This window comes from Protopterus annectens, chromosome 10.part0 (genome assembly GCF_019279795.1).
Source record: "Protopterus annectens isolate FY-2018-M chromosome 10.part0, PAN1.0, whole genome shotgun sequence".
NCBI classification, from domain to species: Eukaryota; Metazoa; Chordata; order Ceratodontiformes; family Protopteridae; genus Protopterus; species Protopterus annectens.
The window spans coordinates 1,161,314,259-1,161,338,514 of NC_056744.1; positions in this window are offsets into that span (position 1 = coordinate 1,161,314,259).

Sequence of the window (24,256 nt, forward strand, 5' to 3'; positions counted from 1 at the left end):
TATTCATTAATTCCCGGTGGTATGGTAGCATTTAAAAGTATCTGCCATCTCACTTCTTTTTCACCTAGCAGTACTTTTAAATTACCTCCTCTATTAGACTGATTCAAAACTTCTAATAAGGCACATTTAAAAGTGGAACAGCCCATACTATCCCTGATATGCCTATATAGTGCATTATTAGCATTCTCTCTCCTAATAACATATAGATGATCGTATATCCTGTCTTTAAGATGCCTCCCAGTTTTACCCATGTAAAAACTGGGGCATCCTGTACACTTAACAAAATAGATGACATTTTTAGTTTGACAGTTCCCTTTCCTGAAATGAATTAAGGTTTTATTTTTATTGCCAACCACTAGGGACATATATTCCAAAATGACACAACACTGGTTACAATATCCACATTTTTTGTACCACCTTTAATATTATAAGTATGTGATCTAATACTTTGAAATTTCTTTTTCAAATTGTTCCCTATTCTATGTATAAATTGTGGCTCATCCCCCACGAAAGAAAAAACTTCCTCATCACACCTAAGAATGTTCCAATTGTTCCTGATAATCTTTTTAACTTGTCCTGTATGGTCATTATATGTCAGAATATATGCCCTATTGTACTCATTAACCACTGTAGTTGCCACTGGGGGATTATCACTCCTGATATCCACTCCTAACAGGGGCTTAAATTTCTTGCCCCACTCACTGCTGACATAAGTTATAGCATCATCCACTACAACAGGTGGGTAGCCCCTTTCCCTGAACATAGTGCCTATGTATTCAAGTTCATGTATCATATCCTGATGATCCGAGGTCATGCGTGCTGCTCGTATATTTTGTCATTTAATGATGTTTTTCTTAAGCCTAAGGAATGAGAGCTGCTGTACTCCAAATAGGAGTTACTGAGCTTATCCTTCCTAAAAATTTGGGACTTAATAATGCACTATATAGGCATATCAGGAATAGTATGAGCTGTTCTACTTTTAAATTTGCCTTATTAGAAGTTTTGACTCAGTCTAATAGAGGAGGTAATTTAAAAGTACTGCTAGGTGAAAAAAAAGTGAGATTGCAGATACTTTTAAATGCTACCATACCACCGGGAATTAATGAATACATGTCCATCAAGCCAGTGTTACAAGCTAGGGTTTGAGGGAATTTAATAATTTATCAATTGTACTACATAATGTTCCCTTTTTAAAAAACATTTTTTCCTTTAAACTTTTAATTATACACAATTTTTATATTTTATATTACCTTGAGAGTTTTATTTTTATTTGCCTGAATATATGCAGGATATGATGTTCTCTGAATAATTGGTCATGAATTAATTATTAATGTAATACTGTGTAGTGATTGGATGAGTTGAGTATTTAAACTGTTAGGGTGCCTTATGCTGGGTTCTGATGAAGTCTATGATTCTTAGATGAAAGCGCTTAACCATTTTATTTAATTTATTTATTTAATTAATAAAATTACAGTTTTTTTTTTATTCCCGTCTTGCTGAATTCTCATCTTATTAAACCCTTGTAATTCATGGTATACTCATAGTTATTCAGTTCTGCTGATAGAGTTGCACTACGAGGAACGTTTTGTTTTTTAAGACATACCAAACTAAGCAGAAGTATTGTTTGCTATTGAAAGTGGCATATTTTCATGGACCCTGTTATTGAAGAAAAGAGACAGTCTTGATAACTTTATCAATAAAGCAGTGAAGTAACCTACCAGAGATATATAAAGAAGAAAAAATGTTTTATTAGCAGATTTGAAATACATTAAAACTATGCTGTTCTCTTGCGAATGCAAATATATACTGTTGTAGAAGGTCCATTTGAAAAATGGATGACAAACTGCCATTAAAGTATGGTATGTTAGAAAAAGATAAAACAACAATAAAGGGCTCACATAATTTTAAATGAGTATGTAGTCATACAATGTACTTCAACTGAATTTTATGTAGGAAATCAAGTAGCTCTCTCTTTATGGTATATCCTAATAAAATATTTATTTGGATAAATCTGTAATGCTGGTTTGGCAAGTTCTTGCAAAGATAAATAAAATAGAAAAATGCAGCCGAGGTTATCCAAGTGCAACTAACTCTGGGCAAAACTGCAATCCAAATTGTAGCTTGCTACAGATCACCCATCATGCCCCAGGATTCCCACTCCTCTTTTCTTGATGTACTGGAAAATATTAGGGTTCAACCAAACACCCTAATAATGGATGATTTCAACTAACTCACCATTAACTGAGAAAACTACTCATGTACCAACTCCATCACTCAACGCTTTCTGTAATTCATAAACTCCAATGCCCTGGATCAACTTAACCACACCCCCACCAGGGGCAACAGTATCCTAGATCTAGTCATTACCAACATGAGTGACTGGTGCTCCACACCTGAAGTCAATGCCTCATTGGTTCGATCCGACCATAAGCTAATTACCCTAGATATCCACATCCTGCCCCCAAACCCCATTAAGGAAACCATGGTAAAACATTTCTCCAAAGCCAAATTCATGCTTCTTAAGACAGAAGTGGTGAACTTCATGACACCCATGCAGATGGACAATACAGTTATGACTACTGAATCCTACACAATTGCACTTTATAAGCACTTACATGAGTGCATGGATCATGCTATCCCTAACAGAACCAAGACGCTATCCTCCAAATAAAGGAAGCCAATCTGGTGGTCCCCTGCCATAAACAAACTGTACAACAGAAGGAAGAAACTGTTGCAAAAGAGAGTAAAATCCCATGAGTGGAGGACCACCCTGGTCAGCCTCAGTAAGAAGCTGTGATCCCTGATAAAATCCGCCAAAGCTAGTTATGAAAACAAAATTGCCATTAATTCTAAAGACAACCACAAAGCATTCTATAGCTATGTCAAGAATCTTAATGGCAACACTAAGATCTGCTCTGAGTTACAGTACAATGGCATTAAATATACAGACCCAGCTGATATTGCCAACATCCTGGCAGATACGTTCAGTGCTAACTTTACCCCCCTCTCACCCCCTAAAGAGCCCATCTCTATACCGGAAGAATGCAAACTTCCTGTAATCACGGCTGCACAGGTAAAAACCACACTCTCCAAAGCCAAGATCACAGCATCCATGGGAACAGACAACATCCCAGGCTGTGTTCTACACTCACTACAGAATGAACTGGAACCCCACCTAAGTACCATGTTCAGTCATAGCCTTACCTCAGGCTTTGTGCCTGCTGAATGGTGCACAGCAACGGTTATCCCACTCCACAAAGGGGGAGCCACCACGGACCCTGAGAACTACCACCCCATTAGCCTGACGAGCCTGGTCTGCAAGGCCACGGAACATATCATCATGGAACTTATAAACAAAGACATTGGTAATCTCCAAACTCTGGACCCCACCCAGTTCGGGTTTGTTAAAGGCAGATCATGTCTCCTAAGCCTAATAGACTTCTTTGAAGCAGTCACCAAGCCGTAGACAAGGGTAAGGTGGTTCACACAGCCTATCTACATCTTGCCAAGGCTTTAAACACCATCCTCCACTCTGGAATTATAGATAAACTCACTAAACTAGGTATAAATCCCTATGTCACAAGATGGGTTGCCAACTGGCTCACTGACAGAACCCACACTGTGAAAGTAGCAGACTCCAAATCCGACTTCAGACCAGTGACAAGTGGAGTACCACAGGGTTCAGTCATGGGTCCTCATCTGTTTGGTATCTACTTCTCTGAAGTACAGGCTAACACAAGGTCTTTGGCTAAAGAAGTTCGCAGATGATTGCAAACTAGGAGCCATAACTGAAACTCCTAATGATGTGGACATCCTACAAAAGGGCCTCATTGACACAGATGCCTGGTGTCAAAGCCATGGCCTCAAGCTCAATGCCAAAAAGTGCATTGTCATCCCCTTTAGTAAAAGCTCTGTACCCATGAACTACAACATAAGTGGTAGTATACATAACACCGAAAGTGTGATAAGAGACCTTGAGACACAGGTAGACAGTAGTCTCTCCTTTGATAATCACATCGCCACAGTAGTCAGGAAATCCTTCTTCGTGGCACACCTCATCACAAAAGGTTTCTCATCCAGAAAAAAAGAGGTCATTGTTCCCCTCTACTCATCACTCATTAGACCCATTATAGAGTACAACGCCCCTTTTGGTATGTACCTCACAAGACATCTACAACAACTGGAAAGGCCACAGAAATACCTCACAAAGAGGATTACCGGCCTCAAACAGATGCCCTACGGAGACTGTCTCAAAAAACTACAGCTTTACTCCATCGCATATCACCTACTCAGAGGTGATCTCTGCCTAACATACAAAGCTATGTCAAACCCAAAGGTGTTGGACATGCTCCACTTAAAGAAATCCCAATCCCTCTGAGCTACATGCTCTAGGGACCTAAACCTTGTCACCACAATAAACAGAATGTGCTGGAGGGATAGATTCCTGTCCCAGAGACTTCCCATACTCTGGAATAAACTACCTATCTATATCAAACAAAGCTCCTCATTAACACTCTTCAAGAAAAATCTTGATGATTGGATGGGAAATAGGAAATTCACCCTGGGGATCACCTCTGTGGCTCTGCTCGACAGTGGCACAGGAAAATAATTTTCTTGGGTGGCAAAAGCCAGGGTACCTTTTTGGCTGGGCTTGTATAGGCCCCAGGGCTGATAGCGTAGTACCTACCTATGAACCTATGAACCTATAAATACATGTATATGACAGAGGCAGTGAAGAATTCTACTCATATTGCAGTTCTTTCAGTCTGTTGTGGTAGTAAGGAGGGTGTAGTCTAAACATAAGCAAAAGCATCCCTCTTACTGGTGGAAGAGGTAGTTTATTTTGGTCTGAATGCCAGATGACAATGCCCTGAATATTCCTACTAGTCAGTAAGGATAAATTATATGTAGAGCAGTTAGATAAAAACAGTACTGTCATTATTTTCTAGACGTTTGATTTCTCCAAGTTTTTGGCTTTTTAATACCATGACAGGAATGGACCCCATTCCTAGGTCAGGGTACAAATAGACTTCATGAAACTAGTATTGTTTCAGTCTTTGATGTTAGCCAGGAGTTTTCTTCTCAGTACCTACAATGTGCACAGAATTGCCTCCTTCTCCAGGTCACAAAAAGTTATATATACTGCTACTATATGATACCATACAATTGTAAATTCATTTTTTATTAGTCTCTTGTTTTTACCAGTAATGGGGCTCTCTGTCTGTCTTTTTTCCACCTTGCTTTTGTTGTTGCCTTTAAATCCTGGTATTTTATGACTCGGTGTCTCTGTACATAAGACACTGCAATCATTGGTGTAGCAATTTTTTCGATAATATCCCTCGTCCTTCCTTCCATTCTTTTCTGTATTATTCTCATTAAAAATGATAATCTATGTTATTTAGTGTGATTGTTCTCCTTTTTATTTCATTTTTTCTCATCTTTCTTCTAAATAAATTCTAATATCCCACTATATAACTCTTTATAAACAAATGTTTCCTTCAAGCATTCATTCAGTACGTTTGCAAAATACCCTTTTTGCCAATCCATTAATTTCTTGTACATTAAATTCCCTATACCATCTCTGCCTGATACTGAATCAACATTTAGTTTCCTAAGTACTTCATCCAATTCACTAATAATAATTTCTTTTTTCAAATTCTTCTTTAACACAATTTGTTTTTCTCCCATTCTCTCATATTTTCCTTCTTTTTACTCTTATACATATTTTCCACATTTTGTACTACAATAGTGTTTTTCCTCATCTTTTACATTTTACATTTTCCTCATTATACTAATATCTTCCTTTACTATTTTACCCAAATTTGCAGATACCTCCTCCCTTCCCCCTTGTAAATAATGTATCAGCCTAAACAGTAATGCCTTTATTTTTTCTCGATTTCTTTTATATATTTCTTTTTCCATATCACAATACTCTCTTGTATTATTCTCTGAATTTTCTAACACATTTCTATACATTTTCCATAATTCACATTATCTTCCTTTCTTACATGATCTCTTTTCTCGTTAGTTATATATGCATATAATGCTATAATTCTTTAAACATGATCTCGTCACCTCACATCCACAATAGATAACCTTGCCATCCTTACCAATGTTATGCCTAGTATTTTCACTGTTTTTTTTTCAATAAAATATCCACTCGAGAACAACATTCACTATCCAAGTTCCATATTATATTTTCTGTTTACAGTTTTTCTTTACTTGTTAGGAATCTTACATCCTTATCCTCTAACACAATAACATCCACATAACATTAAGCACACTATTCAAGTATCAATTTCCTTCTTCCAGTGTTAGCAATAATTATCACATTTACTGAAAGTACTCTACGATTGTTGCTTTTCCTTCTTTTTATGTTTAGGGGAATTATTTTTACAATTTTCACTTCCTTATTTTACTCTTTCCCAAATTTAATATTCTTTCCTGGATTTATGTACAAATAATCCTTGACCCTCAGAATCAGGTTTTTCACTAGCTAGAACTTCAAAACAATATTAGTATCAATCTGTTCTTCTGACCTCTTTTCACGTATGCAGTCTCTATCATCATTTTAACCCTTCCAAATGTTTTCTTATTCTACAGTTTCTTCCTCATCTAGTTTACCCTGTCTCACAGCCTCTTGTTATCCTTGCTGTTGTGTGTTTTCTTTCCTTTTCCATTATTTTTCATCATTTACTGTTTGCTCTTGACAATCTATCCAAAAGTGTCCCTTTTTATACAACATGTATCCAGGCCCATCCCTTCTTGCTGCTTGTCCTTTCTCCTCACACAGGTTACATTGTACCTTGTCAAAATCATTAATTAAATGAGAAAAGCCCCCACAAAAGTAACACAATTTAGGCAGGCCAGCATATCTTGATGGCCCTCTATGACCAGCCACAAAAATAGCACTAGACAAGTGTTTCACCATTTTTTCACATCTCTAAGCAGCTTCCAACCTCCACACTTGATTCCATAAGGATGGCACACTGGTGCAGTGGTAGCATTGTTGCCTCACAGCAAGAGGTTCTCCAGTTCGATTCTTGGCTGAAATACCTTCTGTGTGGAGTCTGCATGCCCTCCCTGCATTCGTGTTGGTTTTCTCCGGTTACTCTGGATTCCTCCCACATCACAAAGACATGTGTCTGAAGTGTTTCTCCCCGGGTCTCCACTAAAAATTGGCTTCATTATAAGTTGCACTTTCTCAGCAAACAAATGCTAAATAAATAAGATTCTCTCATCTCTAACTTAGATAATATTATCAACAGTTTCACATAGACCCTGCATGCATTTTTTAACATTGTCTTCTACCAATTCATCAGTTCTAAACTACAAAGTAACATTTCTTTAACATTTAAGTTACTACCAGAAAACAAATAATTTGTTCCACATATAAATTTTGCTGCACAGTTACAGAAATTTCATCAGTCCCTCAGTTTGAAAGGTTAAATCACAAAAAGTCTCTGTCCCAATATATATACAAGACCACATTTCTTGAACATTATAGCCCTGATCAGTTAGCAAATTGTCCTACACATATCTATTACAGTCATTTTTCTGTTTTTTATTATTACAGTTGGTCTTCTCTTCTTTTCTTTTTAAAAACAGTTTTATTTACAGTTTGTTGCCTCTCTTGTTTTTGCCTGCTGTCACTGCTGCATATGTTTTAATTACTGCATTATCTGCTGTCTCAAAACAAGGCACCTTCTCAGTTTGTTGCTGCTTTCCTGTTTTGCTTTCCATCACTGCAGTGTAAGTTTTAACTGCTACATTTTCTGCCATGCCATCACTCATTTCCTTTTCCACATTACCATCCTCAGAACTTCTCAAAATGTTACCTGCCATCTGACCCCATGAAACACCAGAACTGTCACCTGGATCATCCTGCTCAATTATTTTTAACAGATCATCTGCAATCTCTCTTGATTCCAGTTCTGTTATCTGTACCATTTCCACAGACTGACTTCCTTCTTCATGGAAACAGCTAAACACTGTTCATTTGTGACATTCACCACAGAGAAATCTTTGTTTACATTCTGAAGCTCCATATCAAACAATTTTTTCTCCAAATTCTCATGTTCCACCTCCAAACATTCTATAGCTTTCCTGTCCTCCTCTCCATGTTGCTGCTTCCCTTGGGCCTCATCCATACTTCTGTAGGAGCCTTCTGGTGCCATCTAGCAGCTCCAAAGCGTAGGGCTTTTTTATTGATATATACATTACATATTATTGACATATTTACATTATTTAAATCTATTTACAAATCTCCATACATTATAAACTTCAATTTAAGCATTCTACCATGCTTTTATCCACAACCAAAACATTATTTTCTATAGAATATTTGTCAAAGTCCATTTTCCATTGTATTTAATTTCATTTAGTCTCTCATTCCATATAGTCCATGAAACATAAAATATTACTCTGTCCATTTTCTTCACTTCTTCCTGTTTTTAAGCACCGTAATAACCAAATTCTATTATGTCCATATTTATTTGCTCAGATTTTAAAAACACTGCTCATCCTATTATGTTTACATATTTCTTACCACAAATTAACTCTTTCACATTTCAAAAACACATGCTCAGTAGTCTCAAATTCTCCACATTTATTACATATTCTATCTTGCTTTTCTTGTATGGCATATTTGCCTTAACTGGCAATTTTCTAATAAATAATCTCCATAAAAAAATCATTACATTCTTTAATCCTTTTATAGTTATATCATATCATTATGGCTTTTTTCTTACCTATTTCTAAATCTTTCTATAGATCAATGCAATAAAATGTTTCATAATATTTAAGTACTATTCCTTTCTATTGTCTCACGTATATTATTTTTTTTTCTATAATACAATTTTGTTTTGCTACTATTTCTGCATTCACAATGCTTTTAGTTTTTTTTTTAACTTCCATTCCTTCACACAATTCTTTGTATTTATGAAACAGTAACATTTCTACCAAGTTTTTATTTTCCTTCATAATTTCTTTTAATACCTTATACAAATTAAAGATGGTACATGTACTATTGAATTTATTAAACTTAAACCTCCTTGCTCTTCTTTCATAAATAGAATCCCACTCGTGACTGAAATATATCTAGACCCCATATAAAAGAAAATGCAGTCATCATTAGTTCCTTTTTGTACTTACTAAGAATCATATAGATGTTCGCTACATAAGCAATTTTTCCTATTACCATGGTGTTTAGCAATTGTGCTTTTTTCTATATGAAAATCTATATGATTTCCAAAATATTGTCATATCCTTTACTTCTTTGAGTACATTATCCCGTTGTTGTCTGTATTTATTCCTTCCAAATATTATTCCTAATATATCTATATATTTTTCATTTAACTCAATGCCTCCTATCAAATGTTCAAAACCAAATCCTTTACTTGTCCCTTTATTTATACTTAAACCATTTTTTTTTAATTTATACTTAAATTTTAATTTACTTCTTCCATCCATACTTTATTTTTAACAATTAATACAATATCATCCACATAATTATACATTATTGGCAATTGTACTACCTTCATCATTTTGTATCCACTGCTACTTGATATTTTATTAATTTCCTTCACTATTACTTTCATAACTAATGAGAAAATTACACTACTAGCTGGACAGCCCTTCTTTATTCTGCATGTTTTTTTTATTTCTTCCTCAATCCAGCAATTTACATTTAATTTCACATAGTTCCTTTCATAAACAGATTATATTACTTGTAATATTTTTTGCTTACATTATATGCCTGCAAAATTCCCCATAATGATTTAGATTGAATATTATCATAGGTTTTACTTATATCCCCTATCATAACCTTTGCTTTTACATTTTTATTTATGACATCATCAATTATTTCTCTTATTATCCATAACTCTTGACTTCCTTTTCCTTTTTTCCAGATATATTTTGGCATATATTCTGTCTTTTTTGTAACCATTTTGTTATTATTCACATAGAAATGTTATAATCTGTATTAATTAATGTTATATGTCTCTATTTTTATTTCCTCTTTACTTCCTTTTTTAAATATAATTTTTATAACACCTACATATCTCTTTCTCTTTAATTCCATTTTCTAACTATTCATTCAGAACTTTTTGCCACTATTTCATTTCTTAATACATACCATATTCAATTCCATCCAGTCCTGTTGCAGAATTCATGTTAATATCTTTAGAATTTCATTGAATACTTTCATAGTTATTTTTTGTTATAAATACTCATTATCTTCATTATTTAATTTTTCATGTTTATAAATTTGTTCTGTTTTCTTCTCTTTTAACAAATAATTCCAATGAATATTCTTTAATTATTTCATATATTTCTTATAGCTGTTTTATTTGCTGCCTTCCTTATTTTTAAATGATCTTATTATTTTTCCTTCTTTTACTATTTTAGTCATAGTGCTACTTCTTTTTCTTGTCTTCTAAACAATATATTTGTTTATATAACACTGTTAATTTTAATTTGATTAATTTTATATATTTCTCTCTTTTTCATAAAAGGAATTTTTCTTCTGTAATAAGTCTCCAAATGTTTCTTGACTTAATATCTTATATCTCTCTTTTTCTTTTCTTCTTTTCTTCCTTTCTTCCTTATACATTCTAAAAACACTTTTTGATATTTCTCTTTAAAATTAAGCCGCCAAAAAGTCCACATCTCATAAAACTCTCTCATAGTCTTATGGATTTTCCATAATTCCATAAGTTCTTTTTTCTCTTCTAAATTTAATTCCTTTTCATTAATTCTCTTTATTCCTTTTCTTATATATTCTTCATTTTCTGTACTTTAACACATACAGCCACATGATCTGAAAATCCAACATATTTAATTTCTTTATTTTTAACTTTTAAACAATCAGATATTAAAAAAGAATCAATTTCTGTTCTAATTTCATTCTTTTTGTAGGTCTAGTGGTTATGCTCCCATACACTTCACTTTCCACTTCTCATAATTTCTTTAACAATTTTAACACCACAATTGCTCTTATTTTTTCTTAAATTGCAATTAAAATCACCCATATTCAAAAATATTTTTAAACATCATTTCTCTCTTTTTTTTGTTACATATGCATATAAAGCTTCTCTCTTTTTTTTGTTACATATGCATATAAAGCTATAATTCTATACACATATTTTCCCATCTCAAATCTATTACCATAATTTTTCCTAGTTCCACTATGGTTACATCTAATATTTTAATCCTTTCTTGACATAATATACATATACCCAAGCACATTTCTTTCCCCATGTTCTAAACTATTGCATCATTCCAAAGTTTTTCAGTTTGTATTCTTTCTTCCTCTGTTAATAATCTGAGATTTTCTAAAACAATGATAATTGTAGCTACTGCAGCACACCATTGTAATAAACATATTCTCCTCTTAAGATTTTTCATTCTGTTCACATTTAAAGATAATAATATTAATATTTTCAGATTTTAAAAACAGTTAGTATAATAAAATGTTTATCCCTTTCATTTCTTATTTTCTCTGGGTATTATATTTTATATTTTTGAATTTTATTTTCCTTTCTTTAACTCTTCCCTATCAAATTCATTTTATTGCTTACTGTACACCAGTCAGTTTCTTCCTCACTTGTCTCCTTAGTTTCTTTTTCCTAGTTACTTTCTTTAACTTCATGTACAACTTCTTTATCAGTCACATCTTTTATACATTTTCTTGTAAAACACATTCCCCCAGATTCTCAAAAGCTTGCACGGTGTGCAAGATTAGTGCAGGAGCCCAAGCAGGTAATATGTCCTCCGTGCAATCCAGAAACAGCTTGCAAGGACGTGCACAAGTGCATCTGCACTAATCTTGCATGGATAAAGCCCTTGTATGCAAATCACCCCATTTGCAGGAGAAATCCGTGCAAATGAGGTGAATTTGTGATCCAGGAAGCTTGCGACCATCTGTGCAGGACTAGTGCAATCAGCAGAAATGTACTTGGTTAGTAACTGAGTACATGTCTGCAAAATCCAAAATGGAGCTATGACAGCCGCAAATAAAGGCTGCATATCATGTAGTAAGCATGCCAATGGCCAAGTATAAGGCCACTGGCATTGCAAACAGTACAAAAAGTTTAAAAAATCAACTTTTAATTCCTATTAGCCGATCCCGGATGTTTAAGCGTAGGGCAGTGGTACGCAAACAGGATTGGGGAAAATAATGAAACGAACATAAATTAAGCATTTTAACTAAAATCAGTATTCTCCCATGCAAGTCAATGGCAGGCAGAAGACAACATGGCCAGTGAGTAGTGGTTGCTAAGGGGAGAGGCTCAGTGTGAGACATGGAACTATGCATTAGCAGGCAATCCTATGCAAATAAAGAGAAGAATAGTGAATCCCAGTTTTCTCCAGGATGTGAGGCAAGTCCCAACAGTGTAAGAGTATGAATAGCTGGGTGCAAGCCTAGGAGGTCGGTGACATCATGGGGTGGTGTGGCAGGCATACTGTCAGCAGATTGGAGCCCTGTAGCTCGGGGTTGCTCCTAGCTAAGCCCAGCTAAGCTAGGGGGTGTGGCTAAACTTACCTAGCACTCGTTTCAGAGCATAAGCGGGTGTGCGCGGCGTGCACCGGGTCATACAAGAAGAAAAAAGAGGTTAAACAAGGAAATAGCAGCAGTGTGCACATTTGAGTACTCTGTTTGCATGGCATGCACATGGGCTTAAACAGGAAGGCAATGGGAAGGGAAAACAGCAGTAGGAAGGTAATCAAGGAGAACTAGCTTAGCTTGCAGGTGAAATGTATCAGAATCAGCCAATTACACAGGCAGCAGACCAGACCAGCCCAGAACACTACTATAAACTAAGCAAACATCTTCCCCTCTGGTTTTTCCCACACTCTACGCCACCGATGTATACAAGCGGGCAACTTTTAACTAACAAACCTACAAAATGAGAAGGGCTGCAGCAGGCAACATAGAACAACATGTGCAAGAGGCTGAGGGTGGTGAGGATGTGAATGCTGCTGAACAACCCACAGTGAGGAGACTGAGAAGAGTGTACAGACCCAGGGTAACCTACCAGAGGCTACATGAGTTGGAGATAGTGGAGCGCTATAGGGTGGACACAGATCTCATGCAGCAATGTGTCGAGCTGTGCCGGCCACACCTGTCACACTACACTGACCGAGGGAAACCCATCCCAGTGGATACCAAGGTATGTGTAGGCCTAGGCATACTAGCCACAGGTACCTCCCAAAGCACAACTGGGAATATCATGGGAATCTCACAGGCATCAGCATCCAGAGTATTCCACCAGTTCCTGGATGCCATGTCAGCACATGCCAGTGAGCACGTATATTTCCTCAACACCAGTGATGTGTTGACCAGCAATATGCGTCTCTTTCACCAAATAGCAGAATACCTTGGGGTAGTGTGTGCCATAGACTGCACGCACATATGCATCAAAGCACCACCCAGTAAGCAGGGTAGGGTCTACATCAATTGCAGGGGCATCCCCTCCATCAACTGCCAGGTTGTATGTGATGCCCAGGGCATTATACTGAATGTGTGTACAGGCTGCCCTGGAAGCTATGACGATTCCCACATATGGCATCTAATGCAGCTGTACCAGAGATTTGCCAATGCGGCATCCCCTATGGCCACCTAGTGGGGGATACTGGGTACACACTGGAGCCGTGGCTGATGACACCCATCAGAAATGCACACACACCTGAACAACAATGCCATAATGAGGCACATGTACATGCCAGACAGCTTATAATAGAGCGTGTGTTTGGGATGCTCAGGTCATGGTTCCAGTGTCTGGACACATCCGGTGGAGCCTTGCAGTATTCACCAGCTACATGTACCCAAATTGTTATGGTATGTGCTATGCTGCACAATATGATCAAGTGGAAACAGCTGCAGCAGGAACAGCATGGGGAAGGGCCACACAGCCCCCAACCAATGCCAAGGCCTGCACAGACACAGAGTGACCTGGAGGAGGAACAACCTGAGCCTGCCCCAGTAGGCAAAAGGAGGCATGCCCAGTATGCCCTGGCCTTGGCAAAGAGGCAATGCATAACACATGCACAGACACAGTAGGGACCCAGGGAATGACACCTCTCTCTGACTCGCACATACAGTAAAAGGGATGCCAAACATGACGCTATCTGTGCTCAACCATATATAGGGAGTATACTATGCATCCGACATAGGCAGCCCACAAGAACCATCCGCAAGCCTGGCATGCCCACAAGGTAAGTCAATTAACTTACCAATTGCCATATGGAGTAGAATGTGTCGTTACCTGTAGCTATGGTATGGATGTGAGCATGCAAGGGAAATGAGGGGCTGGGTGTTATAGCAGCAGACAGTAGACACCCATAGTGGCACCATGACGTCTGTAACATATACTGGAGTCACCATAGTAACCAGTACTACTCAGGGTGACAAAACCCACTGCAGGAAATGTGCTGAGTGACATGTGTGTCCATATGACCTACACATGCCAGTCAGGACGGTTCACATATCCAACAAAAGTGTCAGGCAGCAGGACAGGTGCAGACAAACCCAAACAGAGCCTATGCCATGGCCCCAGAATGATGGCTATGGTTAACTTTCCCCCAGGCCTACACAGACAGACCACAGCAGGGCAGCCAGTGGGATGTTTGTTCTGAAGGGTAGGAAGTCAGACAATAATATGTAGGGCAACCAAAGCCATGATCTGTAGTACACTGTATGCCTCTAGCCAGCACGATAGGTAAGACTACAGACTGAAATGGAGTACCCGACATACCAGTACAGTCCCAGCAAATATGTACAAGTGTCAGGTGTTCCCCCCTTCCTATGTAGACATATAGTAACAGTCAGGTGTGCCCCCAATACATGTAGAAATGTAGAAATAGTCAGGTGTGCCCTCCCACCAACCTACATAGAAATATAGTAACAGTCAGGTGTGCTCCTCCCATTACTGTGTAGAGATGTAGAAACAGTCAGGTGTGTCCCTCACTATGCAGAAATGTAGTAACGGTCAATGCCAAATGATGGATGGATACGCTGCAGAGACAGCATGCTACCTGTCGGTGTACAACACAAAGGTCAGCACTGCAGTACAAACTACCCGCATACAGACGGCCATACTGGCCATGCTCATACATGTAGAGAAATGAAGGCAATGTAAGGCAACAACATACTGAAAGGTCATACTGGGCATGCTCACACACTTAAACACATGACGGCCATGTCTGCAAACATCAGTGGACCAGACATATCTGGCAGTTGCAGTTGTTAATGCAGACACCCGTCAGTATGCACAACTCATGCCTTGCACACACAGTGGATAGGAATACAGACATATATGTAAGGACAACTCACTATAATAAGCCAAATGTAGACAGGCATAGATGTGTAGAAGAGGGTGACTGTGACAAGGAGCCATCCAGGCCTATCCCACCCAGCACACAGCCAAAGGGCCCCGAACACATGAGATGCAGGTGTCACTCACTGCAGTTACTAGCCACCAGTATCTGTCAGCATTACAGACCATGTGGTGCACTTGCCAGCTGTGCAACATGACTGTACAAGGAAGTAGTCATCTATCAACTGTATACACATACCTGTGAATTATGACCCTGTGTGTGTCTGCATGTGGCGTGTCAACCCCTGCATGAATGGGTAATGGCCCATGCACACCACTGCCCTCCCTATAGCCCTACTATGACAAGCCCGCTAAAGTCATCCAATGTGAAATACACCTTTGGGAGAGTTGTAGGCTAGAAATCTCAGTGGCATGTCCCATAACTGTGTACTACTGTAGTGTGATAAGCTAGTTAGGTAGGACTTTGAATCCCACACATGACAACTGTGTGTGTGTGTGTGTGTGTGTGTGTGTGTGTGTGTGTGTGTGTGTGTGTGTGTGTGTCTGTCTCTGTAGAGAGCAATGCTTTTTAGGCCAGCCACACTACCCACAATCCAAATGCTCAACCTTTGCATGCAGCTGATGTCATCCACCTAGTAATACACCTCTTGGAAGCTATAGCCCAGTAATCTCCGTAGTGTGTCCTGTAAGTGCGTACCACTGTAGTGTGATAAACTAGTTAGGTAGGAGTTTTCTCCCCAGATATGGCAACTGTGTGTGTGTGTGTGTGTGTGTGTGTGTGTGTGTGTGTGTGTGTGTGTGTGTGTGTGTGTGTGTGTGTGTGTGTGTGTGTGTCTGTGTAGAGAGCAATGCTTTTTAGGCTAGCCACACTCCCCACAATCCAAATGTTCAACCCTTGCAAGGCAGCTGATGTCATCCACCTAGTAATACACCTCTTGGAAACTGTAGCCCAGTAATTTCCGTAGCCCATCCTGTAAGGGTGTACAACTGTAGTGTGATAAACTAGTTAGGTAGATGTTTTATCCCCAGAGATGGCAACTGTGTGTGTGTGGTGTCTGTCTGCCTGTGTAGAAAGCAATGGTTTTTAGGCTAGCCACACTCCCCACAATCCAAATGCTCAACCCTTGCAAGGCAGCTTATGTCATCCACCTAGTAATACACCTCTTGGAAGCTGTAGCCCAGTAATCTCCATAGCATGTCCTGTAAGTGTGTACCATTGTAGTGTAATAAATTAGTTAGGTAGGAGTTCTATCCCCAGACATAGCAACTGTGTGTGTGTGTCTGCTTGTGTAGAGAGCAATGGCTTTTAGGCTAGCCACACTCCCCACAATACAAATGTCCAATCTTTGCAAGGCAGCTGATGTCATCCACCTAGTAATACACCTCTGGGAAGGTTGTAGCCAGGTAATCTCTGTAGCGTGTGCAATAACTGCATACTGCTGTAATGTGATTCAGAACCCTGGTAGGGTTTTATACCCACCTATGGCAGTTCTGGATGTTTTGTGTATGTTCCACTGTCTGTGTAGGGACTAATGCATTTTAGACTAGTCACACTCAGTACATGTCAAATGCCCTACTTTGACAATCCTGCTGATGTCAGCCAATGTAATATACACCTTTGGGGAAGGAGTACTGCAGTAATCACTGTAGGGTGTGCTAGAACTGTGTAGTGCTGTAGTGTAATAAACTAGTTAGGTAGGGGTTCTACTCCCGGACATGACAGGTGTGTGTGTGTGTGTGTGTGTGTGTGTGTGTGTGTGTGTGTGTGTGTGTGTGTGTGTGTGTGCATGTGTGTTTGTACTCTGTAACCTGTGTGTAGGAGGGTGTGCAAGTGTGACACCTGGCCCAATGTGTAGCAGGTTTTGCAATCTTCCTTTATGGTGGCCCTAGTACATATCGCAATGTCCACTGTACAGGGAAAGCAGCTGTGAAATAGCCGAGAGGCTGGGGTGCATATCCATACCAATACATGCGACAACAAGGCCAGGCAGTTACAGTTAGCAACCCCTGTATTACCCAGAGCACACTGTCAACCCATGTCTCATACACACACACATGGCGAGGCAACAGCCAAGATGTGTGTAGCACACTGCGTATTAGCAACTGATAGTAACAATGGTGTGAATTCAGTGGCCTACAGAGACCATGGCACCATGTCCAGCAGTATGATAAGCACCTAATTGCAGACAGTGAGCCTTCAGTATGTTTCCTACCGGATGCCTGCAACAACTGTGGTTCCATCAAATGTGATCCATAATGGACATACTATGCCTTACACACATGCTTTGTATAGACAGATGCCACTCACACCAGGGAATACCTGTAGCATGCTACCAATGTAGGTGCAGGGTTAACCAGCTGTCCATTACCTGGCCCCTGTTACATGCTGCTCCACTGTATGTTACAGTATTTGTTTACAAGTTTGTACGGCCATACACACACATGTCCCATACCACAAACAGACAGCAGACCACACCATGTAGCAGCCCAGTATATGTAGGGTTAGTCTGTGAGTGGCACATATGAGGATGTTGTTCAACAGATAGTCCATATACTGTACTTTTATGCTAGCTTACCATATGTGGCTGTGGCTGTGTTCACATTGGATGTGGTTATGCACCTTCACACAGCTGTATCGTTCCCTGTGGTGTGGCATGCCTGCACAGCCTGTATATATGCAGGTACATGTGCATTCCCCCATAAGAGATGTTGGCCAGTGATGAGCCAGTCTGCCTGTAGCCTGCACAGTGCATTGTTACATGTCTAGCAGCTTAGTGTACTTATCCAGTGAAATGTCATATGGAGATACTTGCCGGCTGTACTGGTGCCGGGTCTTCCTTAACAGTCATGTATATCAGACAGAGCAGTGGGATGCTGAACAGATGTATGTCACTATCTAATGGGTAGTATGTGGCCATGGCATCCCTGTACCAGGGGTATTATGTGACAGGCGAGACAGGGGTGTGTGAATGCATACCCATGGTGGCATATGTATATCAGTCGTTATGTGTTGTACACATCTACATGGCTGTTGACATCCATATTGCCTTGCATGGTACAGATGTTTAGCACAAAAGGGTTCTGTCTATACCTCTGGACTGTAAGGAGTGTTTCAGAATGTCCACATATATTGGCCAATATCTGTGCTGTAGTTCACGGGGGCCTTATGTGCTAGCAGTGGTATTTTACCAGGATGTCCTTAGGATGTCTGTCAGTAGCCAATGGCACACATGTGGAAAGAAGATGTGACCTCCCACACACACACACACCATATCTGTCAAGACATTCCCAATTACAGTAGCAATAATCTACCAATATACCTGCTATACATACCTGACATCCACTTGCACTATGACGTTGGGACTATAGGGGCTGGGATAGGTCTACACTCCATGTCCAGGACATATGGTGAGGACATCTGTACATATATACATCCAGATATATATCTATGATCACTACTTGTATCCAATACGCAGATGATTCCACGTTAATATGCTCTGCCACGTCACTATCTGATCTACAGTCCCTAACCCAAAACATGTTTAACACAGTCAAGAAATTGCTTCTACATTGATGCCTCATCCTGAGTCCCAAAAAAACAAAACTACTACTGTTTACTCCCACCCGTAGGGCCTCCCCACTTAATTTTACTGTGACATCAAGCAATGATACTATTATATCTCCTGATTCTACTACTAAACTTCTTGGGGTTCTAATTGACAACAACCTCACCTTTGATTTCCATATTAACAGTACTATAAAACCAGTCAACAAAAAATTAGGATCCATATATAGGATTAAACCCTTTTTGACTCCAATAGCCAGGACCACCAATACCCATACCCATTTAATGTCTATCTTAATGGTGACTCTTTTGCTAATACTGTGGGCAAAATCTGGAACTCCCTCCCAAAAGACCTAACCAACCTTACCTCTACAACACTATTTAAAAACAAATTGAAGCCATACCTTGTCCTTGTTCTAACCCTGACTACCTCAATTTTCTCGGTACTAATCACCATACCTGTATAAACTAGTTACTTTTCTGTTAACTACTAAGAGAGTGTATAAGCTAGCTACTTTTTCTGTTAACTATAAAGAGAGTATTCTCTTATATTTAAAATTTTATTAGCTAAATATTTGAATGGCTAACCGTAGCTGAAATGTACCATGATTCTGTTTACAGAAATGCAACAAAATATAATGAATGGGATAATTATCTGTAAATTTAGCTGCATTTGTAAATGTCACATAGTATAAATGATAGTGTGTTTTTTTGTTAGAGCTTTTCTCCTCGGGCCTCTACTGAAAATGGACATATATCCAGTTGGACTAGCCTGGTCAACAAATGTAAAATAAAATAAAATCACACATATACATATCGACATATATAGATGGGTATGTATAAATACATAGATTTACATATACAGAGAAATATATATCTACACATATACAGACAGTGATACATATGCACATAAACGTATGGATATCTACAGATATATTGACAGTAGTAGGTATATTAGTATAGATATGTATGCACATATAGTCATAGATATCTATACATATACCAACATAGCTAGGCATCTGTACACATAGGATGTGCATACATATATATATCTATATACACATATCTATATGTACATATACGTATACCTACATATACACATATGTATAGATACATATATGTACAGGTATGTACACATATGTACACATATGTACATACAAAGAGGTGTACACATGGCCAGATATATGTAGCACTATAAAGATGTTTATACAGACATATGTATGTGTATACCTGTGTATGTGCATGTCATCTATACACCTATACACCTATATGTATACAACCATATACCTATCATGCGTAAACGTCACTGTTGCGTATACCCTCCCACATGTATCCCACCATATGTATCTGTGTACAGTATGATGAAACAACATATATGATGCAACAGTCATATGAATGACAAGGACTACACAATCTAGGATCTAAAGGCAAGTGTTCAATACCACTCAATTTGGGTAATGACAGCTATATTGGTAACACAACAGCTGTCCCCACAGTGGTCATGGCGTATTGGTCATGTGTTGTGACTGCAGTGTAAAGGGCCCTGAGTTCATGACCAGCAAGGGCTGAACATTTTGGTCCTGGCCAGGACAAGGACCATTGGATACAAAGTGGTTAAGGCAGTGTTTGTGCAATGTAGGCCACACATGTCAGTATCACAACATAGTTAGGTAGGGGTCTAGTCCCAGTGTTGGCAAGTAACAGTGTGCGTGTATGTGGATGGGCCTATATCAGGTTGCAGGGTATACATGCCCCAGTGGGCCACCTGTCCATGTGGCACAGGCAATACCCGGTATAGTAACCTGTGAAATGTGTCCGACTGTACCCCAGATATGTCACTGCCATGATGTCAGCACAGTGACATACCCCATTGTGCATTATGACTGCAGACCATCCTTGTGCTGACACATGTACGCCTACAGCACACCTGCATATCAGTTTACAGACCACAAACAAGCAGTATTACTAACAGCTAGAAGGTATCACTGCTGGACGGCTACACCACATGCCAATTATGCCTCACACTCTACACCCGACAACATGTTACACTGCAGGACTGTGGTACACTGGTGTACACTCACCCTGTGCATCAGAACCATATCAGCCTGTCCCTGCATTGATAGTATGGATGACAGGGAAGGGGCACAGGTATCATCATATGCACAGGATGTGGTGTTGGTCTGCCAGAGGCCGAGGGTGGACCATGCATTTGACACTATGTGTGTAGGTGAGAGGTGTATTCTGGGGAGCCGGCTGAGGTGATGTGGTGTGTGTAGGTATGAGATGCCCTAGGTGTGTTTGCATAATGTGTGGGTATTCATGCACATAGTTTTGCCTTGTAGCTGCCCTACACAGGTGCTCATGGACAGCTGCAGACCATACCTAGCAGGGTGTGCAGTTCACTGCCTCCGGCCAAGGACACATGGACTGTGCCTGCCAGGGGTTCTGTGGGCATGTGCAGGTACTGGCTTTGGAGTGCTAATCTCACCTGCTGATGACATTTGTCCACTGATACCACATCCTTCCTGGGACTGGCCAGGACCACGTGCATGTGGCCTGCTGTGATGTGGTGTGGACAGCACACCCCCTGCACTGGCAGGGCTGCTACTGCCACTACGGGAGCCCCTTGGTGTCCTAGCACACCCACACTGAGTGCCAGCTGTTGGTGTTGCTGGGCCACGTCCATGTGGACATCGCTGCATTCCAACCACATGTGGAAGCATGGACACACCATGGCTGATGAGAGCCATCAGCTCATCATGTCATATATCCACTTGCTCATTAGAAGCACTGATGGCAGCCACCACTTCACAGAGGTTGTCACCTACAGTAGCAAGTGCAGCCTTCTGCAGCCTAAGGCCCTGTCTGGTGTAACATTCAATACATGTCTGCACTGCCATTACAGCCTGGAACATGCGTCTGTTGGTTGCAGCTATGTTGCCTATGCCAGGGGCATGATGTCCAGCGGCCCTACCATGAGCACTCTGGAACATCTACCTATGTGGCAGTCTGCCAGACATCCAGCTATGCCCGCTGTGACTGGACACTATAGTCATAGTTACCACACTCTCCTGTGCAATGCCACTGAACGCCAGCTGTCAGATGTCAAATATGCATGATCTACATGTACCACTGTGGATATTTACTCAGCTGTTGTGTGGGTGACACCCACTTCCACAAATGGGTCCAGTGGTAGATGTTGTTCAGGATGGGGAGGTGCCACAAGGCTGGCCAGGAGCTCCTCCACACGTGTCGGGGGAATGGATGGCATGCCCCCCGTGGCAAGGTGGTCCCCCAGGACTGCAGCAGCATGCCGGCGGGCATTGAAAAGCAGGTCAGTGCAATGATGTCGGACCTGCTCATAACTGCAGTTATGCAGGCTGACATCATTGACCCAGTGGACGAAATCATCCCACAGGGCAGTCTGCACCTGCTGTTCCATTGCTGTCCTGTGAAACAGGACCTGGTAGTGTAGTACCAGGTGGTTGGTTATCACTTCATTCTCCTCTGCAGAATAAGTTGGTAGGCAGCTGTGTGCCATCCTGCCTGAAAAACATAAGGATGGGAACAGGCCTGAGTGAGTCATATGGCAAGGTTACCATGGTTCATAATACACATCTCTGTCACCCCCCCATAGCAGATTCAACAGACTATACACACAACTCATTAGGTATGGCTACAGCTTAACTACCATTTGGACAGATTGTGTAGTGTACCACATCTTCTGCTATGTGATTGTAGCCATATCCCCTGTGTGGACACTAACATTGCAGGCCTATTACAGACTATTCACTTGCATGCCATTGTCAGGGCCACTATGGTTACATATATGACAGTGGTATGGCTGCTATGAGATTGCTGAGCATCTGACAGTCTGTGTTATGGGGGGGGGGTTCTATGCATGCTGTTGGACATGTACTGGGATTGTGTAGACTATTACTACCTACATATGTACTATGACAGTGACACATTAACATGTATATGTTCCATTGGCCAGCTGATCCACCTCTCCACACCCATCTTACCAGGATACCTGGCCACATCACATGTGTGTGCCAACCTGGGGCCTCCTTGTGTACTGTTACAGCTATACCATCAGGTGGAACTACCCAGGGCATGTTGGCCCACCCCTTTCTGCCACACACCAACATGTCCCTGTCCCCTGACCTCATATCTGGGTCTGTTCCATACCAGGCTCCACAGACACATGAGAGATGTGCTACATCCATCTGAGGCACCCAGTACACATTCACATGGCCAACATGCTCTCCATGCTCAGCCACCAGACCTGGCACCTTCAGGACATGGACTGCTGTTGTGAGTGGGAGCTGGAGGGAGCCTTGTTCCAATTGTGGCCATATTGGGGACCATGGGGCATCCACATCACAGACTGCACATACCATCCACGGTGTTTACCCATCACATGTGTCACATACCACCCCTGTAGACTCTCCTCTATATCTACCAATCCTGACCAACTTCACATGTGCATCTGCCATACTTCCCCATATTCCTATTGCATACTTCACAAATGGGGGCATTGTGGTGCTAGGACAGGACTAACATGTGACTTACCCATTCATGGTGCACAAACTGCCAGCTGTAGATATCTGTCTGTATTGCTATGTGTGCTCCTGCCTCACACATAGCACACATCACTGTGGTAGTGATATAGGGGACATGTCTTACCATACATATCTGTTTGTGTGTGTATTTGTACAGATGTTGACATTTGCATATCGATATTTATCTATAGATGTGTAGATATATGTGACTACATATATATGTGCATATATATATATATATATATATATATATATATATATATATATATATGTCTACACATGGGTATATGCATATTTCTGGACATACATGCTGATATACGTATATACCTTTAAATATTATATATGTGACATATGTACACATATGCAAACCTATATGTGGGGTACATTCAGACATCAGCTCCAGAATCGCACAACATCTTCCTGGACAGCTGCACTGTTCTGCCTTGCTACAACACAGACAGGTGCCACATACAGACATGGCCTGACATTAGGGTGGTATATGTAGGGGCCAATTGCAGGTAACCCTATTACACACCTATGGCATTCAGGCATGCTACACTACAGAGTCTCCTGAGTACCTACCAGTGGTGGGCCATGGCTCCCACATGTCAATCATAATGTCATTACTTCCATCACCAGCTATTGGCCACGTAATATACATACTTCCCATTACACAACACACACTATGATGGCTTACATCTTGTCTGTCAGTTCTGACATGCGCAGTTAACAGCTATGGCCCACTACACACAGGAACAGACACTATTGTCCATAGCAGTTGTTCA